Here is a 13516-nt window from a genome sequence, read left to right on the forward strand (position 1 = left end):
TATCTTGGCAAGGTTCGAGCAAGAGAGTCGATGATGAGCAACAGATCCAAACACGGTTATAGATGAGATGGAGTATTTTGGGAACTTGAAAAGTATTGTTACGGTGGATTACCGTAGCTTCTCCATGATACTATTTGATTTGCAATGGTTCAAAGTGGTACTTGAAGGAGTTGGAGCAACAGTTCGACGATTTGGATTTCTCAAAATAGATTCCAAAAAAAAATGGACGGATTTGCGCAACACCTTTGTGTTGCTGGCCCATTGTGAACAGGTACATGAACTCATTTGTTTGTTAATTGTATTACGACATGGTACATGTCACAATAGTTAAATCTCTCTTGTATGTGTTTGTGAATAGATAATCTTCTATCTAAATCCTCGACAACCTTGATGGTGGTATGTTATACCTTCAGCTCCCCGAAGTGCGAGAGTATATGATCAAAGCGATGTTCCGAGCATAAATGAGGACAATATACAAATAGAGGGGTCGATATTGCAAGGGGTGGAGGCCACCAAAATCTTGGAGCATGTAGAGGAGCCAGCATCGGGTAACAATGATGGAAATACAGGAGTCTAAGAATTCTTTGAGAACGAGGTGGACTCATCCTTTTGTGATGACATATCTATCGACCTTCTAGTTTATGCCGAGTTGTGTCAAGAGATTGACATGGGCCCATAGGATACTTCATACTTGGAGCATCCACTTACTCAATTCATTGACTAATCGCTCATAAGGGTACATAAAATATGCATTTTAAGTAAGATCATTTTTTAAGATTTATATTACCGTGCTTTGTATGATTTAAATTGATTATGCTAACATCATTTTTTTATGTGTAGGTGACCTTTGTGGATACTTAGATCATCGGGATGAGTCGAGGGATAAGCGATGAGGAGTTGCAGGATATCTTCACGCGCATGTCTCCAAATCAGATAGCGAGGTTCAGAGACATAGCGGACCAGGAGCTATCTCGGCCGCTCTATTATTAGATCTACTTCGGCACGATCAGATGCTTCAATTTCGAGCAGACGAGGTCGACGCTCCAAACTTAGGCCAGACGGAGGGAGTGCTTCAAGGTCAGGGGGGTGCTATAGAGATACGGATGCAATGAGCCCACAGTCAGTTCAGGATACAAATACTACTCCTCGCTCTCGTGGCAGTTCTAGAGAGCGTAGCTCAGGTGGTTGTTATGGACGCACGGACGTGATGTCTCCGTCTAGTCGTTCTGCTGGAGTTGCGTCATCTCCAAGATTTGTCACACCTGGGGAACATCTACTCCAGTCACTCTTTGCTCAGCCATCCATGGCACCCCTATGGGTGCTACTCCGATAGATACTACCCCGATCGGTACACTAGATGTACAAGGGTCTCCTGGATATGCCCAAGAGCGTGGTCGTAGGTGGGAGAGGACCCATCTTAGGCATACCCCAGAGGGGTATGCCTACCTTGTAGATGATAGGTCAGGAGCCATCGTCACGAATGATGAGGGGAGGAGGGTGATGGCTCACATGAAAGAGTTGTGCCAAAAAGTTTTTCGACACAACGTCTTGGATCATTGGAAAAACATACTAGAGGGGAGCAAGGACTACACAGTAGCATCCTTGCATGAGGAGTTTTCGGTACCAGCCTCAGCAAATAAGTTTTCTACGGGTTGGATGATATGGAGTGTATGCGTGTATATATGTCACACAGACGATCGGATGCACACAAGGCACTCAAGAGTGGGGCTGTAAAAAGCCTGAATGGCTAGATGCGGAGGATTGGCGCCGACTGAGGGAGAAGGCTACAGATTCTCTAGGACGTTGGAGACAGCAATGCAAGGTGGCGAGGGCATGACTAGAGGCTGGAGTGGTCCATCATCTTGGGAGTGGCGACCACAGGACATATCTGAAGGACTTTGTAAGTTTTTCTTTTGTTTTTCTTGCTTATTTTTTTGCAATATCCTTTGTACTAACAATCATGTTTCTAACCATCAGTATTTTGTTTCCTTTGCAGCACTCCATTACAAATCGCGATCCGACCGGCCTTGAGACTCGATATACAGAGAGGCACGGTCTCACTGCATTGATCGACCAATTGTATGGATGCGGCGGCCCTGTAAGTCACTCATCTTTCTTGTTCGTAGTTACCATGTTTAATTAGAATGCATTATTGTATGATGGAGTGATGTATAGTTGTTTTTTTTTTTGCAGAGTCTGTTCGATGCTCCTTTGTAGCGGGACAAGCTTTTGGATGGCGATGATCTCTAGCTCGCCCTTGGATCCCTAGAGCTCACACACCCTTCTTTTTTTGTCACATGATCTGTGTAGACATTTTCTATGTAGTAGTGATATCTTGCCATGATTGTACCAGTCGCTTTCATTATGCGATCATGTATTTATTTCATGTATCAGTGTTATAATTTAAGTACACTTTGTCTTTATTTACACGAGCATTGTACACAGTGCAAAAACTATTTTGTATGGCCCAAATAAAGCACATAGTGCTACACAAATATTTTTTTCCCTGTTACTGTCACTATTAGTGTCGCAAATTTCCTTGCACGTGTCGTTGTTGTGGCATCGTTATTAACGTCGGAAAGCGTCATTATCAGTGTCATTAAATAGTGACACTGATAATGACGCTAATACCGACTGTTCTATGGCATCGCCAATAACGATGCCTTTTGCGACGACAGGGGCAAATTTCTTTATTTACATTTTCGTCGCTTTTAACGTCGGTATAAGGCCTATATCTTGTAGTGTAATAGGGTTGAGGATTTCTTCTAGGAAATTTATACCCTATTGTGCCTAATGGTATTGATGTTGATCTTACTAGTAATGGGCTCATTTCCAAATTTATGTATGGAGGATTTATTATTGAAGCCACTACTAAGGGTTGTCAAAGCTTGATGTAGCACCATTCTAGCTAATAGATTGGATCAAAGTAGGAAGTTCTCAAAGTTTATCCAAGTCTCATTGACTCAATTGGAAGTGACATTGCATCTACTAAGATTCAACCACATGGATCCATTGTTTTTAGTAGAAGCAACCCAAAATACAAGGCGTTTGCAATGGAAGTTTACTAGGCTACATGTATATACCTATGGTATTTAAAAATATGTTTATATACTTAATACAATTCTATAATCTGTATAATAGCTTAATTACTATATAATCACTAATCTTTCATACAAAAAAATCTTTTGTATGAAAAAGATTATTTCCTATGAAAGAGATACCCCCTCTCCATAAATTGAAGCTCATAGTTTGGAGTTTATTTATACAAAAGAACTTAATCTATTGCTATCTAGTTTTAGAGCCTATAACAGCACTAACATAGCTATGTGTGTCTAGGATTAGGAACGAATACACATTAGGACAGTAACACTTTGGTGCCGGCTTGCATGCATCCTACACCAATGTATTTAGGATTAAAAAGAATATAGGATAAGATAAAACATTGGTGCAGTTTGCTTACATCTTGTTCCATGTTTGAAATGAAATTAAATTTTATATTTAAACCCACATAAAACATCTATTCGATGTAAGCATGGTATAATATACCTCCGTGGACACCAACATGCTTGCTATAGTAGTCATTGTATAGCATACCTATGTCGTGCACCTACATCCTTATATTGTAGCAATCGTGGTCTAATATAATTATACTATACACCACCATGTCTAGGATTTATATAATGAATGATGTAGATATCCATATATATTAATTATAAAAAAATTAGCTTACAAGATCATGAATGATTAGCTTATGATAATTAATCAATCATTTAAAAATTTATAAAATATAATTATCAAATAAAATAAGTAATAAATAAGAAAAAGTCATTTAGATTTATAAAAATAATAAATATTAATCAAATCATATGCATAAATTCCAAGCAATGATGGAAGAGATAGATGGCTCTAATAGCAATAGCAATATTATCATGAATGTTCACTAAGTTCCTTTCTAGTATTTTGCTTCAAGGTTTGAGAAATATTCCTTCATTTTAAAAACTAGGGTTCAAGAAATAGAAACTCATGAAGCATGCTAGTAAAGACTCTCTCAACATTTGTTTTCTTTCATATTGATCTTGATCAAACTTTGATCTAGTTTAATAAGGTGATGATACCATAAGAGACTACCAAGATAAAAGTAGAGAAAAGTCCAAATACTTGAGGGGAGCAAAAAATATAATCATTGATAAAACTAAAAATAAAAAGATAATTATATAACATTCTTAGAGTTCAGTATAAGTGCTAGGTAACATATAAATACCTTTGCTAATTTTGAGCATAATGCATATTTTTAGCAACAGATACTTTGAGATTGCACTATAACAAATTAGGCCTATAGATGGCCATATTGATGCATTTTTTGAATGAGAAAAAAAAACTATAAGAGATCATGCTTAAAGGCTTGTTAGGAGACCCGTGTGAATTTCACTAATTAAATTTTTCAAATCCATGAAACAAATTAATTTACCGAAAGAATGTATTTTTAAAGCATTTATGTACACTACTACTTGCACGTTTATTTGGGCTATTATCTGCACTATTATCTTGACAATTGAAGGTGCTATTATTTGCACTATTACTTATATGCTTATTTGCACTGTTACCTATAGACCAAAGCTACATAATTAACATAATGTTAAATAAACTCAATAGCAGCTTATCTAAGAAACAAAGTGTAATGAATGAGGAGAGAGGATAATAACTTAAAAAGAGAGAAAGAGAGGAAGAAAAAGAGAGAAAGATGAGAAACAGGTGGGAAGGAGGAAGAAAGCCATGGAAGCTGAAGGAGAAGGGGAAGAGTCGATTCTTCATTATCCATAGATTCCCTAAATTGGGTCTCTTACATCTTTTATAACCCCATCAGTCCGATTGCGTATCTAACCCCTAGTTCACAAAGTTCCCATGTATCCTGCTTATTACATTCCATCTTGACCTTGAAAGTTTTACCATTAAAGATAGAAGATAACTGGAGGGATTGGATAGAGTGGCTAGAGAGTGGGAATGCAAAGTACTACTCTAATCTGCATTACAATGAAGAGATGTGGTAAAGACTATGGACAACATCCTATCTACCATAGGCCTACTGAGGTAAATTTGTCATAACTTTTGATGGGATGCTCCAAATGGGGTGTGCCACATATCAAAAGAGAGCTTATGATGAGCTCTTTCAGTCTATGTAAGAAGCGCATGGATGTAATTAATGTAGGTACAAAACTGTTCTAAAACGTTGTGTAGTTTGCAGGTAGTATGGGGTTAAAACAAGGTGTAGTAATCTAGTCTTCAACCCATTGGGGCTCTTGAAGGTGAGGAAACTCTTCCATGATGTGTTGAGAATTAGGCAATCACACCCAGTGTAGCTCCTTTATATGGAGCAATTAGGCTAAGGATATGCAGGCTTGCTCAATCCCATAAGCATAGTGGTGGAAAGTGCTACCTATATATATATATATATATATATATATATATATATACATACATACATACATACATACATACATACATACATACATACATACATACATACATATATATATATATATATATATATATATATGTATGTATGTATAGAGAGAGAGAGAGAGAGAGAGAGTCTATACAAGCTTGGGGAGGATTAAAACTGACAATATTGCCAAATAAAAATTTAAGCATCTTGTCTTGGAATTTGATCGAAGTTTGATGCTCATCTCCCGGTGCTTGTAATTGAATTACTCTTCGAATGATTTTGGTTGAGGATAATCCATCTGAAACACTTCATGTTGTGGATCTGGCTCATTATCCTCACTCGCATAAGTTTGATGAAGAACCATTCGTCCACCTCCACAATGTGTTCTACATCTACACAAAAAATGTCTACATCTATGAAATGAGTGACATGATGGTTGAGCCATAGGAGGGTTATGTTGATTCATAAGAATAGTATTATACATAGATTTTTAACAATTGATGGATGCATTATCCCCCATGCATATCTTGATGACTATGTGCATAGAGAGTCTATCTAGTAACATTTTGATAATCAAGAGTTGAATATGTGGACTGTACATCCCACTGACGTATTTAGAAGTTATTCATTATGGCTACTAGAAATGCAAATATATATGTATAAGATAATAATTCTATGCATTAAGCTCGTATATCAAAGGTAGTAGATTAATATGCTAAAGCATGTAGGAAAGTTGATGTAGGCTTTCCTAAATCAAAGGAGATAGAGAGCACTACTTAAAAGCAAGTAGATTTACCTTTGGTAAAGAAAAATCATTATCAATAACTATAAGATACAAAGAGGAGAAAGAAAAAAGAATGATAGGGTAAACTCAACTTGCTCAGATTGAGTTGTCTTGACAACTATGTATCCTCATTTTCTTGCAAATTATTACCTGACTTTTGAAGCAAAGAGGTTAAGGTAAGCATCATCGAGAATCATATGGAAATTATATATTGGAATGTGACCCCAAGACATATGCACATGAACAAATTCATGGCACAAGTTTTAACCCCAATAAAAGAGATGGTTTGTCTATATATTAAAGTTATATGTTGAAGGCGATACATTGCTATGCTAAATCACATAGGAAAGGTGATGTAGGCTTTTGAAAAAAAGAAAAAACGTTTCTCAACAACTATATGTGCTAAAGCACATAGGAAAGGTTATATGTCAAAGGAAACAACGAGGAGAAATAAAAAAGGTTGATGGAGTAAATTCAACCACAACAGTGCTCTTATTGAGATTTCTTCACAACTATGTGCTCTTATTTTGCTACATATTATTGCTGAACTTTCAAAACAAAGAATTTTAGGTGAGCATAGTTAAGAAAGCATATGGAAATTACATGGGAATGTGAATCCAAGACATATGCACATAAACAAAGACATGGCACAAAACTAGTATAACCCCAATTAAAGATAATCAATCTATGTATTAAAGCTATATATCAAAGTTACTAGATTAGTTTGATAAAATACATAAGAAAGATGATTTTGGTTGTAGAAGAAAACATTTCTCAAGGATCATAAGTGCTAAAGCACGTAGGAATGGTTATACTACATCGAAGGTAGTAGATTAGTATGATAAAGAGCATAGGAAAGGTAATTTAGGCTTTTAAAAAAAGTAACATTTCTCAAGAACTATATGTGCTAAAGCACATAGGAAGGGCTATATATAAAAGGAAACAAAGAGGAGGAAAAAAAGGTTGATGGGGTAAACACAACAACAATGCTCTTATTGAGATGTTTTGACAACTATGTGCCCTTATTTTGCTACATGTTATTGCCTAACTCACAAGAAGCAAAGAGTTAAGGTGAGCATCATAAAGACGGAATATAAAGCTTATATATGGGGATGTGACTACAAGACATATGCACACGAACTAAGTCATGGCACAAAACTAGTGTAACCCCATTAAAAGATAATCAATGTATATATTAAAGCATATCATAGGTGGTAGACTAGTATGGTAAAACATATAGGAAATGTGATTTAGGCGTTAGGGGAAAAAAACAACATTTCTCAAGAAATATATGTGGCAAAGCACATAGGAAAAGTTACATCTCAAAGGAAATAAAAAGTATTATTCAAAGGCAAGTATATTTCTCAACAAAAACAAAAAGTATTACTCAAAGGAAATAAGTAGATTGCACATAGGGAAGGTGATTTAGTATTTAGAAAAAAAGTAACATTTCTCAATAATTTTATGCGATAAAGGAGAAGAAAAGATATATATCAAAGAAAACAAAAAGCATTATTCAAAGAAAGTAGATTTAGGCTTTGAGATAGAAGACATTTAGTTGATAGATTAAATTCAACAAGGGTGCTCTTGTTGAGGTGTACCCCAAGACATATGTTCCTAACATTTTATTGAAGTTGAGATCTAAGCCCATGGCATGCTTCACATCAAGTATAATGCAAGATGAGGACTATCCTAACTCTAGAAATGCTATACCATAAGTATTAATAAATAATATTAACTCTAGCAATGCTATATCATGACTATGCCACTGAAAGTAAGGCTATCCAAATTATTTAAATTTGAAACCAATCAAATATAGTGTGTCTAAAGGACTACAAAGTTATAAATTGAAATCCGACTCAAACATATGATAGCTTATGGTGTGAACTATTTTTCATGGTGTGAACTATTTTTCTTAAGTTGGTGGCTTTGTTTCCAATATTAATGCTTGCCTCCAAAAAATAAAGTGGCGTTTGCTTAGAAGAACTTGAAGCATGGGATATAATATTAAAGAAGTTTTAGTGGGAAATGTTGTTGTACTTGGCAATATGATGGTTAGTATTGTGACAAAGAGATTGTTTTTGTAAATATTTTCTACTCATAGATACTATACTAGGTATATATCTGCCAATATGCTGCATAAATGTAGCATAAATGGTCCAAACCCTAGAGGACAAGGAGAGGAATCATGGAACAACTTTGGATGGATATTTTGAGAAGGCAAGTCTCTAATCCCACTACCTTAGTCATCATTGACATCAGCCACACCACAAATCTTGGTGGACAAATCTTGGTGCCAAAATACTCTAGATGAACCTCACCTATTAACTTATGGATTTTTTCTTAAACAATGGATTCACAAGCTTTCAAGGAGGAATCTACAATTCTCACTAGGAATAGAGTTTGCCTACATAAAATTGCACTAGTAATATGATTATAAATTGCAAAAATGGGAGATGGTAATTAGTCTTAAAACTATCAACTCTACTAGTGTATCAACTCTGCTAGTTTGTTTGTAGCCAATGCTAAGCTAGGAGTTAAATTATTTTTTAATGTTTGGAATTCCTTGTTATTTCCATGATGGTCATATTGATCCTATTGAATCCTATGATATCACCCATTTCCCCTCAAAAATTACCCCATAGTTGTCGTTCTAGTAATTACCTTAGATCATTCCTAAGATTCTTTCACTTTAGTTATAATTTCTCCCCTCTTTTAAATTTAACAATGGTTCCCTTACTAGTCCTACTTTGTGTCCTAAACATATAAAGTTCTCTCTCTCAAGTTATAGTTTCTATCTTTCTCTACAATCAATAGGGTCTCCCTTACTAATTGTACTTTAAGATCTTTTATTCAATAGGGTCTCCCTTAGTAATTCTACTTTAAGTTCTTTTATTCAATAGGGTCTCCCTTTACTAATTCTACTTTATAATCTTTTGAGTATGTTCAGAGTTTTTGTGAAACCCCCCTCCCCCCCCTCCCCACCCCAAATCAAAGGGACTAAATAGAGGTTTTCAAGGGTTTACTATAAACTTAGCCTAATAATTATTGAATCAAACATTATTTTTATTATATGAATATTGTCTTATTTAGGGTTTAGGCTTGGTTTAGTCCAATTCTCATAGCCAAATATGAATGAAACAAGGTAGTGCACCTAAATATAGTTCTGTTATGTTTTTTAATTTTGATCCTTCTATCATTACTTTTCAAATTTAGGAAGGTTCAGTACTCAAGCGAAAAAAAGCAGGTCGAAACCCGAGCACGTCATACTGTGCGAACAAACGAAAGAGGGAGCGAAAGGGAGAGCGAACTGCATCTTGCGTTTGAGAGGGAGAGAAAGAGAAAGAGAGAAAGAGGGAGAATGAGAGCTTCTAGCCGCCACCGCCGCCATTTGTGAAGAAGAGGAGGAAGTGACATACGGAGGGCGAAGAGGAGCCACCGGTGCGAAGAGAAGCTGCCGAATCCATCCTCGGGCCTTTGCGGTGAGTGTATTGTTCCCTCATGCTTTGTTTTTGTTTTTTTCCCTTTTTTTTGCTTGTTTTTGTTAAAAATCATGTGTATTGAGAGAGAAAGAGAGGAAGTGAGAGAGGGAGAGGAAGAGAGAAAAGAAATAAGAAATGAGAGAGAGAGAGAGAAAAAGCATTAAACGTAATAGACAAAGAGTAAAAGAGAGAGAGAGGGAGGGAGAGAGGAGATGAATTAATAAAAAACAAAGAGAGGGTAAGATCATGTTCTTTAATTTCTTATTTTCTTGTTTGTAGTAGAGTAGTAGTAGTAGTAGTAGTGGTGGTGGTGGTGGTGGTGGTGGTGGTGGTGGTGGTGGTGGTGGTGGTAGTAGTAGTTCTTTAATTTCTTCTTTTCTTGTTTGTAGTGGTAGTAATAGTAGTAGTTCTTTAATTTATTATTTTCGTAGTAGTAGTAGTAGTCACTGTTGTTTTTTTTTTCTTCTTCTTCTTCTTCTTCTTTTCTTGTTTGTTGTTGTTGTGGTAGTCGTAGTGGTAGTAGCGTGCTAATTGTAAATTTGGGCTATTTTTTAGCTTGGAGATAAATAATATATTAAATACATGCTTTGTAGAGCGCTCACACAAGGCATGGGGGGAGATTGTTCTTATAACTCTCACATAAGCTAATGTATCTCTCGAACTCTAAGATCCAAAGGCGGGATATGCATTTCAAGTTTATATTCATAACTTCCTAAAAGTTTACTAAAAGGAAACCTAGTTTGATATCCCACCACCAAGGTGCACTTAGATATTATAATTTACAATTTGTGACTCATGCCTACTTCAAAGGTTAACGTTTTGCTTCCTTCAAAGGTTTCCTTGGGAGTAGACATTGGAACCTAATTTGCGAAAGTCACACCCTTTTTGCTTGCTTGAGCAATATCATAGGGTAACTTGGAGGTGTGAAAAGAAGAGGCTATAATGTCATGGTCACAATTGTGATGCTATGATAGGGTGACTTACAAGTGTGAATAAAAGTAGTTATAACGTCATGATATATTGAGCTTCAAAATCAAATGTGTAAGAATTGATTAATTACAACTTGTCGCAATATTTTTGTCATTATTTTTATTCAAAACTTTACAGTCTAGTATTGCATAGCATGCCACACTTTCCTTTTGGATTTTAATATTGTCACACTACAATCACCTAAGCCCCTTTGAACATAAAAGGCTACTAGTGTAAGCATAGAAGGAATGCTATCTCGCTTCTCGCTAGCAAAACTGTTGTAAAGCAGGGTGCAAGGAAGCGAAGCTACCGTGCTATCACACGACATCTTTGCTCCTTATCACACAATAACTTTGCAATCCTTGAATGTAAAAACATCACATGCTTCGCTATTACATGCTAGTCTATGCACAATTGTAACATGTATACACATGGACAACCATAACATGAACACATATTCTTCTTTTTTGTCCTCGAGCATAAGAAGTCACATGCTTGCTCACTATTTTTTCTCTTTTTTAAATATCTCCCTATCCTTTTTCACACCTCTCCTCTTTGTAAATTTTCTCTCACATATTTGTTACCTCTCTCTCTCTCTCTCTCTCTCTCTCTCTCTCTCTCTCTCTCTCTCTCTCTCTCTCTCTCTCTCTCTCTCTCTCTCTCTCTCTCTCTCTCTCTCTCTCTCTCTCTCTCTCTCTCTCTCGTGTATGCATGCATAAAAGGATAGACATGCATTTGCATTTAGGTTTACATAGACTCATATATGTATGCAATACCTTTTATGCAATAAACTTGCAAACTTTACCCATACTTACTTTGCATGATATCTAGAAGTAGCTCTATATGATTCTTGGATATTACAATTAGAAATACAATTGCACCAGACCATATACAAAAGACATATGAAATGCATATTATGTATCCTTGGGTGTAAGAAATCACATGCTTGCTCACTATCTTCTCTCTATCTTGAATCTCCCTCACTATTTTTTGCCTCTTTCTCTCTCTCTCCCTACCCGTTTTCACCCCCTCCTCCCTTTTTGACTTTTCTCTCATATATTTGTTACCCATCTCTCTCTCTTTTGCATATCTTTTTGATGCCAGGAGGCATATTCCACAGTGGATTCCGTGAGGTTTTATGGTGGATTCTGTAAAATTATATTTATTTGTCGAGGCTCGTACGCAAGGTGGATTCCTTGTGCGAAAAGTCGATGAAGACGCCTGTCCTTTTCGGGCGTCTCGTTAATTTAATGTGCAAGTGGGCAATTCCACAGAGGGTGATTCCGCAAAATACATATTTAAATTAATGGACGTTTATGAGTTTAGAGTGCGCACTCGTATTAAATTAAGGTTAGAACAAAGTTATAACTTATTTATTTATTTTGTAGCTGAAGACTGCTAGGTATTCACTTTTGTTGATTTGATTTTATTATTTTCTAACAATTGTGAATGCTTCAGTTGATGTGTAGAGCAGGCGACAGTGGCACTGGGAAGTACTGGGCAATAGCGTGTATTCAAGTTATTTAGAAAAAATTATCATTTTTTATGGGCGCATGTCTTAGGCATGGCGCCAATATTTATTTTGACTCGCTTATTTATTGAAGCGCTTGACATATATTTATTATTTTGTATGTGCATGGACGCACGATTTAAATAATCATTATTGGTCATTGTATTTGGGCACAGACCAACTCTTGGGATGCCCAACCGCTTTATTCTTTATTTGGACAAAAGCAAACACAAAAGCGAAAGCGTGCTAATTGTAAATTTGGGCTATTTTTTAGCTTGGAGATAAATAATATATTAAATACATGCTTTGTGGAGCGCTCACACAAGGCATGGTAGTGATAGTGGTAGTGGTAGTAGTTGTTTTTGTTTAATTTTTTCTTTTCTTGTTTGTTGTTGTTGTGGTAGTCGTTGTTTAATTTATTCTTTTTTTTTTGTGGTGGTCGTGGTCATGGTGGTAGTAGTAGTAGTAGTAGTAGTAGTAGTAGTAGTAGTAGTAGTAGTAGTAGTCGTCGTCGTCGTCGTCGTCGTCGTCGTCGTCGTCGTCGTCGTCGTCGTCGTAGTAGTAGTAGTAGTAGTAGTAGTAGTAGTAGTAGTAGTAGTAGTAGTAGTAGTAGTAGTAGTAGTAGTAGTAGTAGTAGTAGTAGTAGTAGTAGTAGTAGTAGTAGTAGTAGTAGTAGTAGTAGTAGTAGTAGTAGTAGTAGTGTCGTCGTCGTCGTCGTCGTCGTCGTCGTCGTCGTCGTCGTGGTGGTGGTGGTGGTGGTGGTGGTGGTGGTGGTGGTGGTGGTGGTGGTTGTTGTTGTTGTTGTTGTTGTTGTTGTTGTTGTTGTTGTTGTTGTTGTTGTTGTGGTAGTTTTTTTCCTTTTCTTGTTTGTTATTGCTTAGTTTTTTTGTTTGTTTTTTTGTTGTTGTTATTGTTGTTTTTTCTTCTTTTCTTATTTGTAGTAGTAGTAGTAGTAGTAGAGAGAGAGAGAGAGAGAGGGATGTTTTGTTAAAGGAAATGAGAGAGAGAGAGGAAGAGAAAAAGAAAGAAGGAACGAGAGAGAGGGAATAAACATATAACATAATAAAGAAAGAGAAAGAGAGAGAGATGGAGGAAGAGAAGAGAATGAATGTATAAAAAACAAAGAGAGGGTAAGATATTGTTCTTTAACTTCTTCTTTTCTTGTTTGTAGTAGTAGTAATAGTAGTAGTAATAGCGGTGGTGATGGTGGTGGTGGTGCTGGTGGCAAGGTCCGATGAGGTCCGGTGCAATACCATGAGACAGGAAACCCTTCGACATACGTTAATTTTGTTGAGTTACAATAGAAGAAATCCCTTCTCAAAAAATTT

Source organism: Lygodium microphyllum, chromosome 23 (assembly GCF_053477565.2).
Source record: "Lygodium microphyllum isolate KBCC chromosome 23, Lygodium_microphyllum_v1.1.10, whole genome shotgun sequence".
In the NCBI taxonomy this organism is placed as follows: domain Eukaryota; kingdom Viridiplantae; phylum Streptophyta; class Polypodiopsida; order Schizaeales; family Lygodiaceae; genus Lygodium; species Lygodium microphyllum.